We start from the raw sequence: 25,284 nt of genomic DNA, 5'->3' as shown, positions 1-25,284 counted from the left end.
AATTTCAAGTCATTTTTGAATGACAGACAAGTGAACAAACGGAAAAGCACATTGTGGTCTCAGATGGGAAAAACCGACATCATAAAGATGTCATTTCTTCTTAACCTGGAAGTCAAATGCAATTCCAATAAAAAAGAATAGTGAGGAAAGCTCTGGGGGAAAAAAAAGAGTAATAAAAAGAAACTAGCTTTGCCAAATATTAAGATGTTTTATAGACCTTAATAATTAAAACCAGGCCAGGCATGGTGGTTCACACCTGTAATCCCAACACTGGGAAGCCAAGGAGGGAGGATTGCTTGAGGCCAGGAATTTAAGACCAGCTTGGGCAACATAGCAAGACCCTGTCTCCATAAAAATTAAAAAATTAACCAGGTCTGGTGGCAGGTGCCTGTAGTCCCAGCTACTTGTAAGGCTGAGGTGGTAGAATCACTTGAGCCCATAAGTTTGAGGATTCAGTGAGCTGAGACTGTGTCACTGTACTTCGGCCTGGGCACAGAATGAGACCCTGTCTAAAAAAATAAAAATAAGCAGGGCATGTTGGCTCATGCCTGTAATCCCAGCACTTTGGGAGGTCGAGGCAAGCAGATCACGAGGTCAGGAGTTTGAGACCATCCTGGCCAATATGGTGAAACACTGTCTCTAATAAAAATACAAAAAATTAGCTCGGCATGGTGTTGCATGCTTGTAGTCTCAGCTACTCAGGAGGCTGAGGCAGGAGAATAGCTTGAACCCGGAAAGTGGAAGTTGCAGTGAGCCGACATCGCACCACTGCACTCCGGCCTGGGTGACAGAGCAAGGCTCCATCTCAAACAAATAAATTAAAAAATAATAATAATAACAACAAAACAGTGTGAAACTATTGCATGAATAGACAGATAAATCAATGGAATAGAACAGATGGCCCAGAAAGCAGACCAAATACACTTGAGAATTTAATATATGATAAAAATGGCATCTTAAGTCAGTGGAGAAAGGCAGACCATTCAATAAATGTTTCTGGGACAGGTGGACAGCCAACTGGAAAAGAAAAAGTTGGAACCACACTCACACCAGACACCAGAATAGACTCCAAGTGTAACAAAGACTCAAAATTTTAAAATGAAACCATAAGTCCTAGAAGACTCACAAAAATGAGGCAACCTGACATTATCTGTCCCTGATGGAAAAACACACCACCTATGAAATAGTCTTGAAAGGGAAAAATTAATCTAAATCTGAAAGCACCTCAATCCCTACCAATTTACAGAAAATAAAGAAGACATGGGAACATTTATGAAGTACACCACAGGGATACAGTTAGCAAAATCCAGTCTGTGGGATACTCAAGAGAACAAATTCAAGGTGTTATTAGAATAGAAAAGAAAAGAAAATAATCAAGAAAAAAGAAAAAGAGATGAACCTTTGGATTAAAAAGAGATTAAAGATACACTGCCTTAGTTCAGGTGCTTAGTATCTCTTGTCTGCCATCAATTTCTTCAGGAACTTCTATTCAGGATATTTTACCGTGGTCATTACAAGGTGAAGACCTGCTGCTTTTTTTTTAAAAGTTTACTGGTTCTTAATTTTCATTTCTTTCCTTAATTTTTTTTCTTTTTCTTTTTTTAAGATGGAGTCTTGTTCTGTCACCCAGGCTGCAGTGCAATGGCATGATTTCGGCCCACTGCAACTTCCACTTCCCAGGTTCAAGTGATTCTCCTGCTTGAGCCTCCCAGGTAGCCATGATTACAGGTGTACGCCACCACCATGCCCAGCTCATTTCTTTATTTTTTTCTTAAAAGATGGGGTTTCACCATGTTGGTCGGGTTGGTCTTGAACTTTTGACCTCAAGTGATCCACCTTCTTTGGCCTCCCAAAGTACTGTATGCATAAATGGCATAAAATGAATTCTTTTTTATTTTATATGTATATATACTTATTTCAATTGCTGTTGGGGTACAAGTGGTTTTTGGTTACATGGATGAATTATATAGTGGCAAATTATGACATTTTAGTGCACCCATTACCCAAGTTGTATACACTGTACCCAATATATAGTTTTTGTTTTTTGTGTTTTTTGAGATAGAGTCTCACTCTGTAGCCCAGGCTGGAGTGCAGTGGCGTGATCTCAGCTTAGTCTCACTCCAACCTCCATCTCCCAGGTCCTGGTTCAAGCAATTCTCCTACCTCAGCCTCCCAAGTAGCTGGGATTACAGGCACAAGCCACCATGCCCAGCTAATTTTTGTTTTTAGTAGAGATGGGGTGTCACGATGTTGGCCAGTCTAGTCTTGAACTCCTGACCTCGTGATCCGCCTGCCTTGGCCTCCCAAAGTGCTGGGATTACAGGCGTGAGCCACCTCTCCTGGCCCAATATGTAGTTTTTAATCTTCACATCCCTCCCTCCTTCCCCACTTCAGAGTCTCCAAAGTGCATTACGCCATTCTGTATGTGTTTGCATACCCATACTTTAGCTCCCACTTGTGAGAATGTACAACATTTGATTTTCCATTCCTGTGTTATTTCAATTAAAATAATGGCCTCCAGCTTCATCCAAGTTGTTGCAAAAGACATTATATCATTCCTTTTTATGGCTGAGTAGGATTCCATGATATGTATATATACCACATTTTCTTTATCCACTCATTTGTTGATGAGAACTCAGATTGGCTCTGTATCTTTGCAATTGTGAATTGTGCTGCAATAAACATATGTATGGAGGCATCGTTTTGATATAATAACTTCTTTTCCTTTGGGTAGATAGCCAGTAGTGGGACTGCTGAGTTGAATGGTAGATCTACTTTTAGTTCTTTAAAAAATCTCTATACTGTTTTCCACAGAGGTTGTACTAATTTACATTCCCACCAGAAGTGTATAAGTGTTCTGTATTCACCACATCCATGCCAATATCTACTATTTTTTGACTTAATAATAGCCATTCTGGCTGGGGTAAGGTGGTAGGTAGTATACTTTGGTTTTAGTTTGCATTTTCCTAATAATTAGTGAAGTGGGGCATTTTTTCACATGTTTGTTGGCCATTTGTGTATCTTCTTTTGAGAAATGTCTGTTCATGTCATTTGCCCACTTTTTGATGATATTATTTGAGTTTTGGAGGGTTTTTTTTTTCTTTTTCTTTTTTTTTTTTTGCTTGTTTGAATTCTTTGCAGATTCTGAATACTAGTCCTTTCTTACATGTGTAGTTTGCAAATATTTTCTCCCGTTCTGTGGGTTGTCTGTTTACTCTGGATGATTATTTCTTTTGCTGTGTAGAAACTTTTTAGTTTAATTAAGTCTCATTTATTTATTTTGGTTTTTGTTGCATTTGGTTTTGAGATTTAAGTAATAAATTCTTCTTCCCACTTCATTCCTCAAGCCAGTTTCCTCTTCCTCAAAATACTGCTGTTTTATGTGACTCTCTCAATGTTTTTTATTTTTTTAAATTTTTAAATTTTTTTTTTTTTTTTAAGATGAGGTTTCACCATGATGGTCAGGCTGGTCTTGAACTCCTAACCTCAGGTGATCCACCCACCTTGGCCTCCCAAAGTGCTAGGATTACAGGCGTGAGCCACTGCGCCCAGCCTAATTTTTTTATTTTTTTATTGAGATGGAGTTTCGCTCTTGCTACCCAGGCTGGAGTGCAATGGCATGATCTCGGCTCACTGCAACCTCCGCCTCCTGAGTTCAAGCAATTCTCCTACCTCAGCCTCCTGAGTAGCTAGGACTACAGGTGTGCGCCACCAAGTCCAGCTAATTTTTTTGTATTTTTAGTAGAGACGGGGTTTCACCTTGTTGACAAGGATGGTCTTGATCTCTTGACCTCATGATCCACCTGCCTCGGCCTCCCAAAGTACTGGGATTATAGGTGTGAGCCACTGCGCCCGGCCCCTCTCAATGTTTTTTATGCATTCACAAGAAGACATATTCTTTTTTCCCCTTAATAACAAATATGTAAGCCAAACATACTGCTCTTGTGTTCTTATTTTTCTTCAGTGAAGTATTTGAATAGCTTCCAAATTATTTTCCTGACTGCAATCTTGTACTTTCCAATCCATTCTTCATGTGACTGTTGGGTTGATCATTCTAAAATCCAGATCTGATCATGCTTAAAAACTTACAGTGTCTCCTCTTAACTATGGGATCGAGTTCAACTCCCTAGCATGGCACAATATTCAACATCTTGTATAATCTAGCTCCAACGTACCCTTTTTCCAGGGATTTGCCTTACCATTCCTCACTACAAATCCCAAACCCCAAGAAAAGTGAATTCTGAATACACCAAATGCTTTCTTTGTCTATGATTATCTCTCTGCCTGGAACTTCTTTTCACTTCTCCATCTGGTGAGGGTTTTTTTTCTATCTGTCTTTCAAGATCCAGCTATATGATACATCTTTTTGGAAGCCTGCCCTTACTTGTCTCAAGCAGAACTACCAGGGACTATGCTCCCCTACTAGGACTAATCAATTTTCCCTTCCACTATGCCCACAGAGTCCTTCCTTCAAGACTATAATACACTACATGTCACAATGTACCATGCTATTATTTGTACTAGTCAGTAGTGAACAAATGAAAGATCATGCCTTATCGCCAACCCAATCCCTTCCCCAAAGAATCCTAACTTCAAATAATGGAATTCCAAAAAGAATACCAAAAGTCAGGCTTGCAAAGAATTTTACCAGTCCACTAAAATGAATTTATTGGTTTGCCTTCATTCCAGATGGTCCTTGAAATCAACATCTTGTATTATTCACACAGCACACCAACAGCTGCAGAGAGGATTGTATCCTTTTTCCATCAAGCCCCAGCAGGCTATCTGACTCCTTCAAATAACACCTACTTACCCCTGGGCATACACCAATGAAAACCCCACAGTCTCATATCCTGGTGAGCAAAGTGAAGCTCCACAGGTTTATTTATGGAGAGCAAACAATTGGTTACAAGAGCAGAGACTGGAAATCACTAGTTCCCCTAATTAGATCCCTGTGATAATCTTCCAGAAAACAAAGGACTTCAGTCTAATTTTTTTTCTTGTACGTTTAGGAGTATTTCAGCTTATGGTGAAAGTAAGAATTTGGCTTCAGAAAAACACTTGGTTAGTAATAAGAATACAGGTGTGGTTGCTGATCAAAGCTGTAGGGAAGGAGCTAGTGTAAGTGGCCCTCCAGACCAGTGCCCTGCCTACAGTACCAAAGGTAGGTTTCTGAGTGATTTTATTCCTTTCCCCACCCCCTTTCAATCTAATATAATCTTCTTATTTCCTTTCTTGTATTTCTTTCAACCAAATACTCCCAATTAGTTTTTTCAATTTATCTGCCTGCAGTATTATACTGTATGCCTGAATGCACCAAATGGTCATTTACGTTTTCACAGATGTTAAATTTTTTACCCAACACCTTTTAAGCTTCTTACTAAACACATACATTTAAGCATTTACCTAAATCATTACTATCTAACAGTCCCTGGAACCACAGGACTTTAAGCTAGAAGGTATCTGAGAAATCACCGAGTGATCCAATGCCCACCCACAGTGAACAGTTACTAAGATGAATATATTTCTCTAAGATCACGAGTTGACTGCACAACCTTGACCAGGATGTTTTCCTAATATTCATTTCATCTGGGCATGGTGGCTCACGTCTGTAATCCCAGCACTTTGGGAGGCCGAGGCAGGCAGATCTCTTGAGGCCAGGAGTTCAAGATCAGCCTGGCCAACGTGGCAAAACCCCCATCTCAACTAATAACAAAAATTAGCCAAGCATGGTGGCACGTACCTGTAATCCCAGATTGTTGTGAGACCAAGGCATGAGAATCACTTGAATCCAGGAGGCAGAGGTTGCAGTGAGCTGAGATCATGCCACACTGCATTCCAGCTGGGGTGACAGAAGAAGATTCTGTCTCAAAACAAAAACAAAAAAAAACAAAACCGTAATATAAATTCATTTCACTGTGATTTCTATCACATTGAGTTATCTCCATTCCTTCCATTTTATTTCCTCAATCTTACTGTTCTCAAATTTGTTTCATAACCAGCTGTGGTCTAGCCCACCAGAGTCCTCAAATGAAGGAATTTCCTGTTACTAAGAGCATCTTCTTGAATTATATTCAAACTCCCTCTTGCAGCAGGGAATATAAGTAGAGGTAAGAAGAGAACTGGGGTCTGGGGGAGAGGCAAGTTATTAATCTTCAATTAGATTAGTCCATCTTCAATCCATCTACCAGTTAGAAAGTTCAGCAGTTCCCCATTACTGATTCTTTCATAACATCTCATATTCAGTAAGCCATATTCAGGGCAATGAAGGTCAAAAGCACAACAGGCTCCTCTGCAACTACTTGGCCAAATATCAAGAAAGACGGTAAATTTATTGCTCTATGTTATAGCCCAAAATAAATTAGAAGAACAATATCATTATGAAATAAAGAATTCTTGTGAGATTCTTCCTGCAATCATCTAAAAGCCTTTTAGACTGAAATTATTTGCAGTCATTATAGGAAGAAAATTTCTAGGCTGGAGATGGTGGCTCATGACTGTAACCCTAACACTTTGTGGGGGCTGAGGCAGAACTGCTTGAGCCCAGGAGTTTGAGGTTACAGTGAGCTATGATCATGCCACTGCACTCCAGCCTGGGTGAAAGAAAGAGAGCCTGTTGAAATAAAGAAAAGAGGAAGGGAGGGAAGAAGGGAGGGAGGGAGGGAGGGAAGGAGGGAAGGAAGGAAGGAAGGAAGGAAGGAAGGAAGGAAAAGGGGAAGGGGAAGGGGAAGGGGAAAAAAGGAAGCAGGTCAGATGAGGTGGCGACTCTTGTAATCCCAGGACTTGGAGAGGCCAAAGCAGGAGGATTGCTTGAGCCCAGGAGTTTGAGACCAGCCTGGAGAACATAGTAAGACCCTATCTCTTCTTGAAAAAAAAAAGGTGGGGGGGTAAAAAAAAAAAAGAAAAGAAGAAAATTCCTGAATATTTAAGTAGACATTTGTTAAATTGTGTCCCTGCAAAAAGATATCTTGAAGTCCTAACCCCTACTCTCTCGAAATGTGACATTATTTGGAGACAGGGTCTTTACAGAAGTAATCGAGTTAAAATGGGGTCATTAGGGTGGCCCTAATCTCATAAGGCTGATATCCTTGTAAAAAGGGGAGATTTGGAGACAAAGACACACCTAGAGAAAGACAATGTGAAGACACAGGAAGAACATCATGTACAAGCCAAGGAACACCTGAGGCTACCAGAAGCCAGGACAGAGGCAGGATGCAGATTCTCCCTCACAGCCCTCAGAAGGAGCCAACCCTGCCAATACTTTGGTTTTGGATTTCTAGCCTCCATAACGGTGACACAATTGTAAAACAAAAAATAAAATTCTAAGCCCATCCCCAACCAAATGAACGAATCCTTCCTCTTGGCCTATGGCATTCCAAAGTTAATCTGAAAAACCAATGCCGGCCATGATGGGAAGTGTTGATCAAACATGCCTCATTATTTATACCTTCCTCCACTTGCAATTGAGGTACTGATGACCAGCATTAACATTAAAACAGAGACTTGAATACTGACAGAACAGACTCTTTAAGTCTGATAAGAAACATTTACAATCTATTCTCCCTGAAGCCTGCTACCTGGAAGCTCCATCTGCATAAGAACTTTGATCTCCATAACGCTTATCTTTACCCAGACACTCCCTTCTACTGATTCCAGGTCTTTAAATAAACTATTTCAACTAACTGACAACCAGAAAATCTTTGAATCCACCTAGACTTGGAAGCCCTCTCCTCTCCCACCCCACCTCCCACTTTCTGGACCGAACCAATGTACATCTTACATATATTAATTGATATCTTATGTCTCTCTACAATGCATAAAACCAAGTTGAAGCCCAACCACCTTGGGCAAATGTTGTCAGGACCTTCTGAGGCTGTGTCACGAGTACATCCTTAAGCTTGGCAAAATAAACTTCTACATTGATTAAGACTTGTCTCAGATACTTCTTGGTTTACACAATCAATATGTCTGTTGTTGAAGCCACTCAGTTTGTGATACTTTGTTAGGGCATCCCTAGGTCACTCATACATTTGATGAGCAATGACCCCCAGCCAGTAGTACCAGAAATCAACTTCAGGTTTACAGAGGGACCCCTCTAAATGTTAACAGAAAAAAATACAGCTTAGCTTTCTGCAAAAGGTAAACTTGAGAGATTTTCCACTTCAGAGTAACTTTCATATTTATGTAAATAAATTTCATATTTACACAAAGGCCGATTTTAAATGCTGCTTCTCTTCAAATACTACACTACCACTTTTGCCAAACCAGGATATGGAACATGGAACATAGTCTCTCTCTCTCTCTCACACACACACACACACACGTACACACACACACACACACACACACACACATCATATCCCTACTTTTGGTCTTGACTAGATCGGAAGTTCCCACAGTTGCTGGGACTATGATTCCAACTGATGCCTGTCAGTTTAGCAGATGAGATTGGAACAGCTGTATCTTCAATACACATCACTGTCTTAAACAGATGCTCAGAATGAATTACAATTAAATTACAGAGCTGTCAAAACGGGTTATAATTATAGCATTCATTCGCCACATTTACAAGGCCAGACATAGACAAAAGGAACTGAAGCCTGAAGAAAAAGAACAAAAAAACCACTCCACATTACTTACCTCAGCAGGAAATCTGGTTGGGGGAGAGAGGAAGATGAGTTAGTTATCATGCAAAGAGCCCATTTTCTACAACCACACAGCTCTGTGTTTCCAGAGGGTCTTCCATTCCAGAAGTTGGAGGTGCTTTAAGACATCATCTGGTGGCAACGCATTACTCTTTTACAATTGGAAAAGGGAGGGCCAACGAGGTTGCCATGACTCACCCAGAGCTACAGACAAGCCAGGGAGGAGCTGGGACCTGAACCAAGAGCAAGGGCAACTCCCGTCAGTGGGCTGAACAAAGAAAGCAAAATCAGGACTGCCAGACCTGGTCCCTTGTTTTGCTCTCATCTACAAGAGCATATTAATTTATCCAGCAGTTATTTATCATGCAGTTCTTTTAGGAGGCTTAGAAATCATCCTTCGCTTTCTGCTAAAATGACACAAGATAAAAGAGAGGAAGAAAATCCTCAACTGCCATTTATGCTAGTCAATTCTGTTACTAATCAATAATGCATTCAAACCACCGGAAGAATGGTACAATCTCTTAGTCACCTTCAACCTCAGCATCCAACAGATAAATTGAGGGTAGAATACTACGCAGTGAGCAAACACTTTGAATTTTTTTTTTTTAAAGCTAACTAGATCATTACCCATGGTTTCAATCAAGCAATCAACAAATATCTATCATGCTGTCTCTATGTGTGACATTGTGCTAGAGACTGCAAGGGCATAGCCAGGTGACAGACTTAGACTCATTTCTCAAGAGCTCACAGTCCAGTTGAAGAGACAAGATACAAAGAAAGATAAAGTAAAACAAGGCAGTAAAAATGCATTATGATAAACTGCCAATTCAATCATACTCACAATACAATGGACTAAATATTTATATTGCCCCAGCATTAATATGCTAAAATTCTAAGTGCCAAGGTGATGGTATTAGATGGTGGGGACTCTGGGAAATGATTAGGTCATCAGGGCAGTGCTCTCATGGATGGGATTAGTGTCCTTATAAAGACATATGAGCCAGGCACAGTGACTCATGCTTGCAATGCCAATGCATTGGAAGGCTGAGGTGAGAGGATCACTTGAGACCAGGAGTTCAAGACCAGCCTGGGCAACGTAGTAAGACCCCATCTCTTTAAAAACTATTTAAAAATTTTTAAAGAATTTTTAAAATTAAAAAAATTGGTTGAGTGTGGTGGTATGTGCTTGTGATCCCAGCTACTTGGGAGGCTGAGGTGGGAAGAATGCTTGAGCCCAGGAGTTTGAGGTTAGAGTAAGCTATGACTGTGCCACTGCACTCCAGCCTGGGTGAAAGAGCAGTACGTTGTCTCTTAAAAAAAATAATGGTTTGTTATATTTTTTAAATAAAAAAATACATGTGGAGGTTTGTTATTTTTTTTTTATTTTTTTTATTTTTATTTTTTTGAGACGGAGTTTCGCTCTTGTTACCCAGGCTGGAGTGCAATGGCGCGATCTCGGCTCACCGCAACCTCCGCCTCCTGGGCTCAGGCAATTCTCCTGCCTCAGCCTCCTAAATAGCTGGGATTACAGGCATGCGCCACCATGCCCCGCTAGTTTTTTTGTATTTTTAGTAGAGACGGGGTTTCACCATGTTGACCAGGATGGTCTCGATCTTTCGACCTCGTGATCCACCCGCCTCGGCCTCCCAAAGTGCTGGGATTACAGGCTTGAGCCACAGCGCCCGGCCTCTGTTATTTTTTTTAATTACAAAAAAAAAAATCTGAGAGAGACCCCTCGCCTCTTTTTTCATGTGGGGTTACAGTGAGAAGATGGTCATCTACAATAAAGCAGGCCCTCATCAGACACCAAATATCACAGTGCCTTAATCTTGGACTTTCCAGCCTTTAGAACTGTGAGAAATCAATTTCTGTTGTTTATAAGCTGCCCAGGCTACGGCATTTTGTTAAAACAGCTGAATGGATTAAGACAAAAAATTCACAGCAAGGAGAAAATTACCTGAGTCTTACCAACCTGTTTCTCACCCTTTCTACCCTGAATGTGACCATTCAGACTTTCTTATTATTTTCAGGTTTACTGAATGTTCTCCTAAAAATTTATTTCAGTTGGTCACTCAGCTGCTAAATTAGGTTTAGCCTTAAGTTGCCTCCTTACATATTTTAAGTTGAGCCTAAACGTTTTTCCATAGTACACTGTAACCTAACTGTATGTGTAAACAGAGCATAACCTAGTCTTGTGCTAATCACCAAGTACTGGCAAATCCAAGGTGATGGAGTGTTCAAACTGTGTTCAAATAAGGCAAATGCCAAACTGTAACCAGCCCAGAAATAAGGCAAACACCAAACTGTAACCAATCCAGCTGTTTCTGCACCTCGCTTCCCTTTTCTGAATGTCATTTTCCTTTTTCTGTCCACGCGTCTTCCAACATGTGGCTGCACTGGAGTCTCTGAATCTACTCTGGCCTGGAGTTTGGGGGTATAAAGGTTGGGGAAGTGGGGGTGATGCCCAATTCATGAATCATTCTTTGCTCAAGTAAACTCTCTAATTTGTCTAAAGTTTGTCTTTTAACAGATGGCATCTAAAGTGAGACCTAAAGCAGAGCTTCTGGAGACTTCCAGGAGCATCAAGTGACCAAGAGAGGTTACCTGCTAGGCCCACTGTGTCCACTGCTTTCCTGCAGCAACTAGAGGCCATAGTAAGTTCTCTCTTGGATTCCAAAGCTCCACAGATTTGTGCTATGAGTTATCTGAGTTTGTTTGACACAAACTGGGTTTGGAAATCATGACAGAAACTGGACTGAGTCCAGGATGAGACTGGATCCAATAATCAACTGGCTTGGATCCATTTAGAGGCATTAGATATCTGACTGGGTCAGACAGAAACTGGTAGTAAATGGCAATATTGCAGGGGTGGCAAATTTGCAGGTATTTTTGTGTTCTACCTCCTTTGTTTCTTTTTTCTTGTGTACTTGACAGGGAAAATCATTGGCTATGTTGATCAAGGTGATCTGAGAGCCCAAGCCAAGATTCAAGGTAAAAATGAGATCCTTAATTTCGAAAGAGTTAACTACTCCACTGTCTAGTTATGCCTACATTTACATGAGTAAGTGTTACTGGGAAGGGATCTCAATGCAGACCCCAAGAGAAGTTGCTTACCCCTTGCACAAGAAAGGACTCAGGGCATGTCCACAGAATAAAATGAAAGTTTACTGAAAAAAGTAAAGCAGTAAATGAATAGCTACGTTGCAGAGCAGCCCTTTTTATGGTTATTTCTTGATTATATGCTAACCAAGGGGTAGATTATTCATGTGTCTTCCAGGAAAAGGTGAAAAATTCCTGGAGCTGCAAGTTCCTCCCCCTTTTAGACAATATAAGGTAACTTCCAGATGTTACCACTGCATTTACAAACTATCATGGTGCTGGTGGGAGTGTCTTTTAGCATGCTAATGTATTATAATAAGCATATAATGAGCAGTGAGGATGACTAGAAGTAACTTTCTTCGTCATCTTGGTTCTGCCAGGTTTTGGCTGGCTTCCTCACTGCATCCTGTTTCATCAGCAGGGTCTTTGTGACCTGTATCTTGTGCCAACCTCCTGCCTCATCCTGTGACTAAAAATGTCTAGCCTCCTGGGGACACAGCAGGTCTTTTTTCAGCAGGAGGCACTCAAATTAGGTACTTTGGGGTGTGTCCCCAGTGAAATGCCACCGTCAGGCCAAAGACAGTTTAAAGCCTGAAAGCCAAGTCACAAGTCAAATCCGTGAACCAGGCTGAGAACCTGTCTTCCCACTTGGCATGGTTTCCTCTAATTAGTTCCTATTCTTCACCTATTTTACATATACGTACCCTTCCCTAATTGGTGTTTTATATTGTCATGCCCATGTTTAGTAGTCCCTTTGTTTTAACCTTTTTTCCATACTCACAAACCAATCAGCATCCATTCCCCAATTCTGAGCCCATAATTGCCCCAGACTCAGCCACACTGGGGGAGAACCCAGCCAACCATGAGTGGCTGACCCCCTCAGCATCCACTCTCCACTGAGAGCTGTCTCCTTGCTCAATAAAATTCTTCTCTGCCTTCCTCACTCTTCAGTTGTCACCATATACTCATTCTTCTTGGATATGAGACAAGAACTCAGGAACTGCCAAAGATGGATACAGGCTATAACAAAGATGGGTTGAGGCACACCTGGCATAGCTACGGGCTGAGCTGGTGTGCAAGCCAGGCACGGCCTGGGCAGGCCAAGTGAGTAAGCTGCCTCCTGTGGCAGGCAGTGTGACCAAGCTAGGCCTGGGTAGGGGCACTGCTGGCCCAACTTGCAAAGTGACTGGGAAAAATCCTTTTTCAGTCTCAGCCTTATTTTACTCAGCCCCTATTCAAGATTGAGTTTCTCTGGTTCAAATGCCTCTGACATAAGTATTATATTAGGCCCTGGAAGCAGTAATTGCTTTAGAAATGGCAAAATCTTACTAAAGGTCATTTAAAATTACAATGGATTGTTACAAATGAACAACACTGAACTTGAAGAAATGCATTTGAAAATGAGGGCTCCCAAATTAGTCTCATCTAGGGATGGCTACTGATATGCAGAAGCTTCTAAAAAGATTTCAATATTTTTAATGTTTTTTAAAGACTCTTCATACAAGGCAAATAAAACACTTTATCCTAGACAAAGTGCTTACAAAAGGTAAACCTTAGGGTAAAGTGGCTTTGCTTCTTTTTCAGATCTGTCCATGCAGAGACCAGGCATGGAGAATGCTTTCTTTGCCCTATTCCTTAATGAGCACCACCCTAAACTCAGTAATTACAGTTAAGTTAAAGAGACCACTTACAGAACTCACATACACCTTTATTTCATTTAACTGGCAATCTTTAAATCCTTTTGTAGAATAAATTTACATCTATAAAGGAAATCTTCATTTGCAAGGTATCTCTGCCTTTGCACCTAAACTACTAGGAACTTTAATTATGGGGAAGACAATGGATTAACATATGTCTAACAAACCCTGCCTTTGTTTAAACTTGAGTTCTGTGCTTTCAGATGTAAACTTTCTACCTTGTTTTGCTTGTGTCCTCTCTTTGGAGCTGCAAATTTAGAGCTGCCTCTCTAACAATTGTTTTAGGCATAAAAGACTTAATTAAGAGATTGACAATGGGAAGAAACTCTGAAAATGGGCAAATGAGGAATCTTACAAATCTGTAAGATCTGCTTCTGTCTTTGTGTCTGTTATGTCTATATGTGTTATGCACATGTGATAATATGTGGTTAAGCACAGCTAGTTTTTCAATTGTTGCTAACAGAGAAATGGATCTGTACACCAAACCCTCAAGTCAAGAGTTTACCTATGTAACAAACCTACACATATATCCCTGAACCTAAAATAAAGGTTAAGGCATTTTTAAAAATAGGAATGGTTTCAAAATTATCAGTTAAACATAATTTTATACTTGCTGGATTTTACTGTGATCTTGTGTTTCTAGTTTTGAGCCTCCAAATTGAGGGTTCTGCATAGGTAGCCACGGTGAAGTCTGGACACACGTTCTCAGTGCCTTGACCAGCAGCTACAAGTCAGAGTCAAGCCCATTATGGCCCCTTTTTCCTACCTAATCTTTGCCCCTGGCTATTCTGAGAGGGGATGGATCCTCTAGGGCGTCAAGTTCATAGCCCTATCTTCTGTCCTGGGCTCTCCTCCTGGCCTGTAAATTCAGGACTCAGATAAGCTCTGCCCTTCATAGCCACCCTGGATGCTGCATGGCTACCTGGGACTCACGAGGACTGGAAAAGACATTAGGGAGGGTACCTGTGTCCTACTTTCAAAATGCTTTCCAATAATTTAAAATCTTAAAGTGATGTTAAATATTATTAAATAATAAAATATTATTAAATAATAGTCACAAAATTGGAATCATTTGCAAGTTGAAATATTAAAACATTAATGATTAAACCTAAGTTTAACTTCATATAGTTTGGCCTCTTATTTTTATATGAACTAGAGAAGCTAAATATATTTACATCTGTTAATAAAATATAGAAAGAAAGATCTTTCTAAAAAATTATAAAATAATTTTTATCTACAAATACTGATAATAAAACAGTTCAAAATTACTTTCTAGGGATTTCACTAAAAACTAGGGTTAAAGAGTTAAGGTAGTTAATATATGTGATTAAAATGACTAGACGTAAGAAAACAATTCTGTATAGCACATAAATGCAAGATGTACTTTTGATGATGGAAGTTATAAAGGCATAAAATGTATATTTGTTAAAAAATTTTTGTCTAGGTGAAGTTACTAGAGTTGTCTAGTTTAAAGTCTGTCTAGTTTGAAGTTAGTTAAAGGTTACTTATGTTACGTAAAGCTTGTTTCAAATTGAAGGAATAGAAAGAATGTAGATAAAATATAAAAAGTTGAAAAAAATTTTAAATTGTAAGAGATTATAAAAGGGTTATGGGAATCTGTGTGGTCAAAAGCTGACTGAGATTGAAGAGTTTCTTTATAAGGTTTTATTAAAATCAGCTTTATTAATAATACACTAATACAAAAGTAAAATTTGGATTTCTCTTTTGAACAAAACTTTTGTATAGCGTTAATAAGTGATAGCAAGATGTTTTTGTTCACCTTTTGAGTAAACTGCAAAAAATTAAAAATAGAAGAGAGACAGATCCTGCCTCATGCTGTCTTTCTCAAGTCTTTAGACTGTTGAAAAACTGAGTCTCCCCATCAGAGAGTAAATATTTTTGCTTTTTAAAATCTTTTATCACTTTGCCTAAATAAATGACTATTATTTTATGATGACCTGTGATCCTATTTTGATCAAGTCTTTTAAACCTCTTATATTTGTCAGGCTTCGCAAAATCTAATTCAACTTCAAAATTTAGTCTCTTTGGACCTCTAATTTTGGAATACTACAGAGAACCCCTGAAACCTCCATAAGAGAGACAACGGGATTGATATGTTAAATCATATGGGAAGCACTGCCAAATAATAAATGATGTTTAACCTCCTTTAAGGTGTATTTTATTGAATATGTTATTAATATATGTTATAAAACAATATGAGATTCCTAAAATTCTGTATGTCTGGGTATATGCTATCAGTTCTAAGTATGGTTGTTATGTTAAATTACTGTAGGCCATAAAATAACCCATTTCCTGGTCAACTGTGTCTTTTTTTTTTTTTTCTTTTTTTGAGATGGAGTTTTGCTCTTACTGCCCAGGCTGGAGTGCAGTGGCGTGATCTTGGCTCGCTGTAACCTTCACCTCCCAGATTCGAGCAATTATCCTGCCTCAGCTTCCTGAGCAGCTGGAATTACAGGTGCCGACCACCATGCCCAGCTAATTTTTGTATTTTTAGTAGAGATGGGGTTTCACCTTGCTGGCCAGGTTGGTCTCAAACTCCTGACCTCAGGTAATCCATCCACCTTGATCTCTCAAAATGCTGGGATTATAGGCATAAGACACCACACTTGGCCTCCAATTGTGTCTTTATGCCAATTTTAAGTCATTTCCACAGTTAAAGGCTTAATTCTGGAGCAGTTTCTGAAAATTTCACAAGCAAGCAAAATTCTAAAGTATTGTGTCTTCAAGGAAGTTCACAAAAAAGATGGAAAGGACTCTGACAAACACTCTTGAATACAGGTTCCTGATAACTTTTGGATCACGTAATTTGGACTGGGTAAGAACTCCTAGGACTCTAATGAAGAGACTAATTTATGAAACTGCTAACCCAAGCAGGAGACAAATTAATTGAACACCAAGAAAATACTTTGCCAGACTCAAACCAAATCCAACAGCATATCAAAAAGCTTATCCATCATGATCAAGTTGGCTTCATCCCAGGGATGCAAGGCTGATTCAATATCCACAAATCTATAAACCTAATCCATTACATAAACAGAACCAAAGATAAAAACCACAGGATTATCTCAATAGATGCAGAGAAGGCAAAATTTTTTGACAAAATTTGACAAAATTTTCAACAGCCCTTTATGCTAAAAACTCAATAAACTAGGTATTGATGAATCATATCTCAAAATAATAGGCGCTATTTATGACAAACCCACAGCCAATATCATACTGAATGGGCAAAAACTGGAAGCATTCTCTTTGAAAACTGGCACAAGACAAGGATGCCCTCTCTCACCACTCCTATTCAACGTAGTATTGGAAGTTCTGACTAGGGCCATCAGGCAAGCGAAAGAAATAAAGGATATTTGAATAGGAAGAGAGGAAATCAAATTGTCCCTGTTTGCAGATGACATGATTGTATATTTAGAAAACCCCATTGTCTCAGCTCCAAATCTCCTTAAGTTGATAAGCAACTTCAGCAAAGTCTCAGGATACAAAATCAATGTGCAAAAATCGCAAGCATTCCTATATGCCAATAATAGGCAAATAGAGAGCCAAATCATGAGTGAACTCCCATTCACAATCACTTCAAAGAGAATAAAATACATAGAATACAACTAACAAGAAATGTGAAGGACCTCTTCAAGAAGAACTACAAACCACTGCTCAAGGAAATAAGAGAGGACACAAACAGATGGAAAAACATTCTATGCTCATGGTTAGGAAGAATCAATATCATGAAAACGGCCATACTGCCCAAAGTTATTTATAGATTCAATGCTATCCCCATCATGCTAACATTGACTTTCTTCAGAATTGGAAGAAACCACCTTGAACTTCATATTGAATCAAAAAAGACCCCGTATGGCCAAGACAATCCTAAGGAAAAAGAACAAAGTTGGAGGCATCATGCTACTTGACTTCAAACTATATTACAGGGCTACAGTAATCAAAGCAGCATGGTACTGGTACCAAAACAGAGATATAGACCAATGGAACAGAACGGAGGATTCAGAAAGAATGCCACACAACTACAACCATCTGATCTTTGACCAACCTGACAAAAACAAGCAATGGGGAAAGGATTCCCTATTTAATAAATGGTGTTGGGAAAACTGGCTAGCCATATGCAGAAAGCTGAAACTGGATCTCTTCCTTACACCTTATATAAAAATTAACTCTAGATGGATTAAAGATTTAAACATGAGACCTAATACCATAAAAACCATAGAAGAAAATATAGGCAATACCATTCAGGACATAGGCATAAGCAAAGACTTATGACTAAAACACCAAAAGCAATGGCAACTAAATCCAAAACAGACAAATGGGATCTAATTAAACTTTAGAGCTCTCCACAGCAAAAGAAACTATCAATAGAGTGAACTGGCAACCAACAGAATGGGAAAAAAAATTTTATAATCTACCCATCCGACAAAGAGCTAATATCCAAGATCTACAAAGAACTTAAACAAATTAACAAAAAAAAAAAACAACCCCATCGAAAAGTGGGCAAAGGATATGAACAGGCACTTTTCAAAAGAAAACATCTATGCAGCCAACAAACGAACGAAAAAAAGCTCACCATCACTGGTCATTAGAGAAATGCAAATCAAAACTACATTGAGATACCATCTCACGCCAGTTAGAATGGTGATCATTAAAAAATCAGGAGACAGATGCTGGAGAGGATGTGGAAAAATAGGAACACTTTTACACTGTTGGTGGGAGTGTAAATTAGTTCAACCATTGTGGAAGACAGTGTGGCGATTCCTCAAGGATCTAAAAAAAGAAATACCATTTGACCCAGAAATCCCATTACTGGGTATATACTCAAAGGATTATAAATCATTCTATTATAAAGACACATGCACATGTATGTTCACTGCGGCACTGTTTACAACAGCAAAGACTTGGAACCAACCCAAGTGGCTATCAATGATAGACTGGATAAAGAAAATGTGGCACATATACACCATGGAATACTATGCAGCCATAAAAAAGGATGAGTTCGTGTCCTTTGCAGGGACATGGATGAAGCTGGAAACCATCACTCTCAGCAAACTGACACAAGAACAGAAAACCAAACACCACATGTTCTCACTCATAAGTGGGTGATGAACGATGAGAACACACAGACACAGGGAGGGGAACATCACACACCAGGGACTCAGGGGTGGGGGCTAGGGGAGGAATGGCAGGGGGTGGGAAGATTGGGGAAGGATAGCATTAGGAGAAATACCTAATGTAGATGATGGGGTGATGAATGCAGCAAACCACCACCAGGGCACGTGTATACCTATGTAACAAACCTGCATGTTCTGCACATGTACCCCAGAATTTAAAGTATAATACATACATTTTAAAAAATAAAGAAAGAAAAATACTTTGCCAGATTTTCATGTTAAACAGCCAGCACTTAAACTATTAAAATATGCAATTTGAATGAATTCCACGGTCCAAGTCAAATCACCTATGATAACCCATGACTTATCAGTACTATGTATCTAAAATGGGAAACAAATCTGGTACTTAAGAGTATGTAAGTTCAATGCTATTCTGGGAGTCATGGAGAGCCTTGACAGCCTCCTGGTCCTTCCTGAGTTCTGAAAGATTCCATTATGAAAAGTTCTGCATTCCATGATTCATCATGGAAGAGATAAAATAATCCCAATTAAATATTTATATTGATATATAAATTAAATATTTATATTGATATAAATATTTAATACAAATTAAGAAAGAGAGAGAGAGAGTGTGTGTGTGTGTGTGTGTGTGTGTGTGTTGTGACAGTTCTAAATTGCTAAAATAGTTTATAACCAATGTTTGGTTTGTCAAATCGTTAATCCTGGGAAGACAATCAAAACTTCAGGTACATTTCTGCTACCTGATGGATCATGTAAACATTTATAAAGGGATATTATTCAATTGTCTTTTTCAGTGTATGTTTTCTGGTTGTATAAAAGCATTCCCATGCAAGAAGGCTGTTACTATAACATCATCATGGCATATAATATGTCATAAAAGGTTATTAGGAAATGTTTTCCTCATGAGACATCCTGGAGAAATTTCCAATGATAGAAGTACTTGCTTCACTGGACAAGTTGTAAAACAGTTAAATGAGGTATTACAGATACAATAGCGTTAGGCAAAACCAACTGAATTGACTAGATTTCCTTGGTCAAAGATATTGTAGATTGAGGACAATCTGATCCACTTCCAGTGTAAAGCGTAAGTTGACACCTTGTGAAATGGTCACTGGAAGGCCTGTGTACCTAATAATAGAACTTCCCATACCTTCTGATACTAAACTCTGATATAAGTAAATACTGGAATGCTTTAATGCATATGTCAAAGTGTATTTTCACCAGGTAAAGAAAGCTTTTCACAGTTCACTGACTGAGAACAATCAACCCCTTCACAATCTAGAACCTGGAGATTGGGTCTTCTGAGAATGTCATCAGAGAAAGATGCCCTTGCTACTCACACTGCAGCAAAACTGGAGGACCTTGAACCTTGTAATCTCACACCTTGGAACTGTATGTCCACTGGAGACCTTAAGGTAAAGCTAACCAGGGAAGTTTCTCCCCAGAAGCAGATGGCATCTGAGGCATGAACAACTTTTTCCCGAGATCATGAATCAAGAATTCTCTGCAGCTAGGCATGGTAGGTCATGTCTGTAATTCCAGCACTTTGGGAGGCCGAGGCAGGAGTATTGTTTCAGGCCAACAGATCAGCCTGGGAAACAGAGTGAGACCCTCATATCTACAAAAAAAAATTAATTAACCAAGCACGATGTGTCTGCAGTCCCAGTGACTTGAGGGAGGTTGAGGCAAGAGGATCACTTGAGCCCAGGAGGTCAAGGCTGCAGTGAGCCGCGATAGTGCCAATGCACTCCAGGCTAGGTGACAGAATGAGACCCTGTCATACACACACACACACACACACACACGAGAAAAAAGTTTTAAATATGTAAGAAAAAAAGACTTCTCTGCTATCACGAGAACTCTTATCTCTCCATGTTTTCCTTGCTTCGCCTCTATGAATAGATGTGAAAAAGGGATCTCTTGCATGTATTTGTGGATTATGTTTTTATTTGTGGAGGACTTTGCAGCCAGTCATATACATGGACAACCTTATGCCTTGATAGATGGAAGATGAAGGGCCACTGTGGCCAAGAAACTTTAATGGTAACTTTGTTGCTTCATAATCAGTCACAAACAGAACACTGGTCTACTCCCCTAACTCACATCACAGGTTAAAGAGAACATTGCCAAGAGGCCTTCACTTTCCTGGATAGGCATCACGTTAGGTCTCTTTCTCCATGATTTGAAGAAAATGAAGTAATGATTAGAAATTTACCTCTCATCATAGGCTCTATAGCAGATTCTACTGTAAAGGCTATAGTTATAGACAGATCTTAAATTCTCTTGCTAAAGTTATGCTAAATAATAGAATTACTCTAGATTACTTACTGGCTAAACAGAGAGGTGTCTGTACAGTTGCTGATACTTCTCGTTGTACATGGAGGAATATGTCGGGTATCATAGAGATTCAGTTGTAAGGAATTGAACAGGCTGGTTTTTGTTTTTGTTTCTTAATGAGAAGAATCCTTATCTAACTCATTCTTCGATCTATTTGATTTTAGTTGGTTTGGTTCACAGGAACCTTGGCCAGGGAGCATACTCCCAACTCATGGTATTACCCTCCAGACAGTCTTAACAGTAGTCTCTCTGGTGCACTGGATTCTCTTACAAGTTTTAAATATTTGCATGTAACCAACTCTAGAATGTTAAATGGTGTCTTTTCGACTGAAACAAGAAAAACAAAGAAATGTGTGACCATGAGGACACGGTAATTTATGAATGATGTGCTGAGATTGTAAACCCAAAATGATGGTAAATGAGAGTGGCACTAAAGCCTTCAGTTTGGGTTACACTCTCACCTAAGAAAAGAATTTTTAAACAGAAGTATGGGATGCCATTGTTTTGGACTGAGCTTGTCCTAACAGACAAAACCAAACCAAGATGGACTCATGCTAAATGCAGCATAATCAAACTGGAACTTTAAGGAAGCAAATAGGTTCAAAACAGACCAGGTTTTGTTCAGCTCTTGTAAAAAGTGATGTGATAAGCAGAACATATTGTCAAAGATAAGTGTAACAGAGACAGACCACAGTAATAATGTTAAATGCCCATGATTTGTAGCTGGGCACCTGGCTGTCTGCCATTACATTTATGGCTAAGTTCCAACTACTGAGACACAGGCAATTTCCAGGACATATGCTTAAAGGGAAGGCATACACTGATTTTTCTCTCTTGCCTTACCCTGCTTCTCAGGGCATGCATGTGGTGGCAAGCCATTTTGGACCACATGAGTGCCCTGGGTCCCAGATGTCCTTATGGAGTGAAGCCACCACATTGTCCCTGAGCTGTTATAAGAGAGAGAAATAAATCATGTTATTTATGCTACTGTTATTTACAGTCTCTGCTCTTCATGGTCAGCTTACAGCCTAACAGGAAAAACAGGCACATATTAATTCATTCTAACCTAGAGAACTAGTTCTATTATCAGGAACAAAGCAATATGGAAGAGTAAAAGGATGTTTCCAAATACAAATCAAAGAAATTATCTTTCTAGTCAGCTTTAAATACTTCTCATGGTGAGAACCCCGTATGTCTATAAATTCCAGATTGATCTAGAGAAAAGGGAAGCAAGCATACATATATATCTATCTTTTTATATCAATCTGTTCACACAGAATGTCTCTAAGTCCATGAGTAGAATACTGAGCCACAGGATTACCAAAATCTGTTTCAAAATCATAAATCCTAATTTTTTACCATTAAAAATCACAAACAAGGCCAGGCGTGGTGGCTCAAGCCTGTAATCCCAGCACTTTGGGAGGCCGAGGTGGGTGGATCACAAGGTCAAGAGATCAAGACCATCCTGGTCAACATGGTGAAACCCCGTCTCTACTGAAAATACAAAAAGTTAGCTGGTGGTGCGTGCCTGTAATCCCAGCTACTCAGGAGGCTGAGGCAGGAGAATTGCCTGAACCCAGGAGGCGGAGGTTGCGGTGAGCCGAGATTGTGCCATTGCACTCCAGCCTGGGTAACAACAGTGAAACTCCATCTCAAAAAAAAAAAAAAAAAAATCACAAACAAGACTGGTCGCAGTGGCTCATGCCTGTAATCCTGGAGCTTTGGGAGGCCAAAGTGGGAGGCGGAGGTTGTAGTGGGCCAAGGTTGTGCCATTGCACTCCAGCCTGGGTGAGAAGGGCAAAACTCCATCTCAAAAAAAAAAAAAAAACCAAAAAAAAACAAAAAAAACGAGGACCTAAACAAGTAAATAAAATAAAATAAAGTATGTTTTTCGGCTAGGTATGGTAGTTCATGCCTGTAATCTCAGCATTTTGGGAGGCTGAAGCAAAAGGATCACTTGAGCCCAGGAGTTCAAGAACAGCTTGGGCAACATAGCAAGACCCTGTCTCTAAATAAATAAATAAATAAATAAATACTGTTTTTTTAATAAATATTTTTTTCTAAAATCGACTCAACTCTCAGCCTTCTCCCCAACATACACACATATGCACACGTTTGCACTCACACACACACACATGCATACAAACAAAACATTTAACCAGATTGTAAAATTGCTTAGAACAGTTTATCAGGGCTTGCTATTCCATTTTTGACAACTGTGGCTCTTTCAAGGTATATCCCAATGGTCCCTGTCCCTCCTCAATCCATTCTTTGGCTTTACTGAAGTCTGAATATCAGGCCAGATGGTCAAGTAGCAACTCAGCATGACTCTTCTGCTATCCTAGTATAATTTCACAGTAGGAACATGTATAGGGTTTTAAAGGGCCCATGTGAACAGCATTCCATCTCTCATAACTCTTTCTGGATGTGTGCATTACTTATTTTAGGGGGGCAGCATGGGAAAGCAAGGGAATCTGATGTCTTTTTAATTCTTTATGCCTTTATTTTTGAGACAAGGTCTTACTCTGTTGCCAAGGCTAGGGTGCAGTGGTGTGACCATAGCTTCCTGAAGCTTCAAAGTCCCAGGCTCAAGCAATCCTCCCACCCCAGGCTCCCAAGTAGCTGGGGTGGGAGGATGCCACCACACCCAGTTAAGTTTTTACTTTTTATAGAGATGAGGTCTTGCTATGTTGCCCAGGCTGGTCCTAAACGCAATGCAAGTGATTCTCCTGTCTCAGTCTACCAAAGTGCTCAGATTATAGGCATAAGCCACTGTACCTGGGTGTCTTTTTAATTTTTAATGTCAGAATCCAGTTTTAAAAGCCTAAAAACCTGACTTGACTTCTTTTCTTCTCTTACCTCACTCCTCACCTTTCCCCAGCTTACTCTCAAGCAAAGCTAGCCAGGAACTACACAAGACTAGAAAGATTATTGCTCTTTTTTATTAAGTTCTTTTCTTTCTTGAAAAGTATATCATCTTAGGCACAAAACCTAAAACCCCACTGATATGATTTGAATGTTCCTTCCCAAACTCATATTTGAATTGCCATTGTGATGGCATTAAGAGGTGGGATCTTTAAGAGGTGATCAGGTCATAAGGGCCAAGCCCTCAGGAATGGGCTAATGCCATTATCGAGAGAGTTCCTGATCAAAAGGATGAGTTCTGCCCATTGTTGCTCATGTGCTTTCTTGTCCACCTGCCGTCTACTATGGGATGACAAAGCAAGAAGGCCCTCATCAGATGCAGGTCCCTTGACCTCAAACTTGCCAGCCTCCAGAACTGTAAGAAATAAATTTCTTTTCGAGTTACCCAGTCTGCAGGTATTCTGTTACAGCAGTCCAAAGTGTCTTAGTCCAAAGTGGACTGAGACACCCACCAACTTGGAATGGAAAATCAGAAGAAGAGTCTGACGGATCTCTGTGTCTGCTACTAAAGAAACTCATTCAGCAAAGGTAGGCAGATGAAACATCACATCCCAATAACAGATAATTTTTAATCACAAGAAAAGGAATTTTAAAAATAAGTGAACAAAATAACCAATAAAAAGTGCAAAGGGCTACAGCCTAGTGCAAACCAGAGAAGCCTAGGTACTCAAGGACCCCAAATCCAGGGATTTGATTGTCATGTGGGAACTATCAAGGAGAAAGGACATACTCGCTCAGCAATCTGGTCACTCTGTGACAATGGACCAACCAGGTTAGGTTGTTCCTTGGTCAAGGTGACTGTGTGGGATCATGCAGGCTGTTCCCTACGTGAGGATGCCCAGTCAAGAACGCTGGAGGCAGATGGAATCCAGCTTGGCTGCCACTCACCAAGTGCCAGCTACATGCCCCATCACAGGGCTGTGTCCATCTGAAAGAAGGGCAGTCTTTTCTGAATATGCGCAAGGCTTCAAGTCATGGGCCCAGGGGGCTGCATCTGTCTGCAGGAGACACATGTCTCTAATTCTCAAAAAGGAGTTTTTGTCCCAGTGGTTAGAAGGCCAGTGGCCTTGTATGGAGGTAGGTACTAGAAGAACTCAGCAAAGAAAAGGAGGTTTGGAGGTACTATGTGCCTGTTCTTGGTGAAAGGTTACTTCTGGTCAGGAGGTAAGGTTAAGGTGGGCAGAGCCAGCTTCATGGGCATGCAATCTATACAGTCCCAAAGAGCCCCACACTTGTTTTCAAGCTGTGCTTTCATTAAGTTCTTAGTTTTTGAACAAATGGCTCCACATTTTCATTTTGCATTGGACCCTGCAAAATATGCAGCCTTTCCTAAAGGTGAGGATGCCAGAGTAAAGTGCTGAGGAGTTAGAAACTACTCAGTGCTGTAGCCTCTGGGAGCACAGTTCGATATGCAATTCTGGACAG

The 25,284-nt window shown here is 39.9% G+C and overlaps 1 protein-coding gene across 5 annotated transcripts in view; it reads right to left on the bottom strand.

Moving 5' to 3' along the window:
* CRACD (capping protein inhibiting regulator of actin dynamics) overlaps window positions 1-25,284 on the bottom strand; it is a 293,849-nt gene that overhangs the window by 106,811 nt on the left and 161,754 nt on the right. For 2 of the 5 annotated variants that reach the window (XM_074396156.1, XM_074396158.1), the window contains exon 1: window positions 8,641-14,499. The exons of the other annotated variants lie outside the window; for them this stretch is intronic. The gene's annotated coding sequence lies outside the window, so the exon portion shown is untranslated. Of the gene's footprint in view, window positions 1-8,640; window positions 14,500-25,284 lie in introns of those variants that run through there. 5 annotated transcript variants of the gene reach the window in all.

The sequence above is a fragment of the Saimiri boliviensis genome, chromosome 3, assembly GCF_048565385.1.
Source record: "Saimiri boliviensis isolate mSaiBol1 chromosome 3, mSaiBol1.pri, whole genome shotgun sequence".
NCBI classification, from domain to species: Eukaryota; Metazoa; Chordata; class Mammalia; order Primates; family Cebidae; genus Saimiri; species Saimiri boliviensis.
Note: the sequence above shows the minus strand (reverse complement) of the source record. Positions and strands in the feature narration are given on the sequence as shown.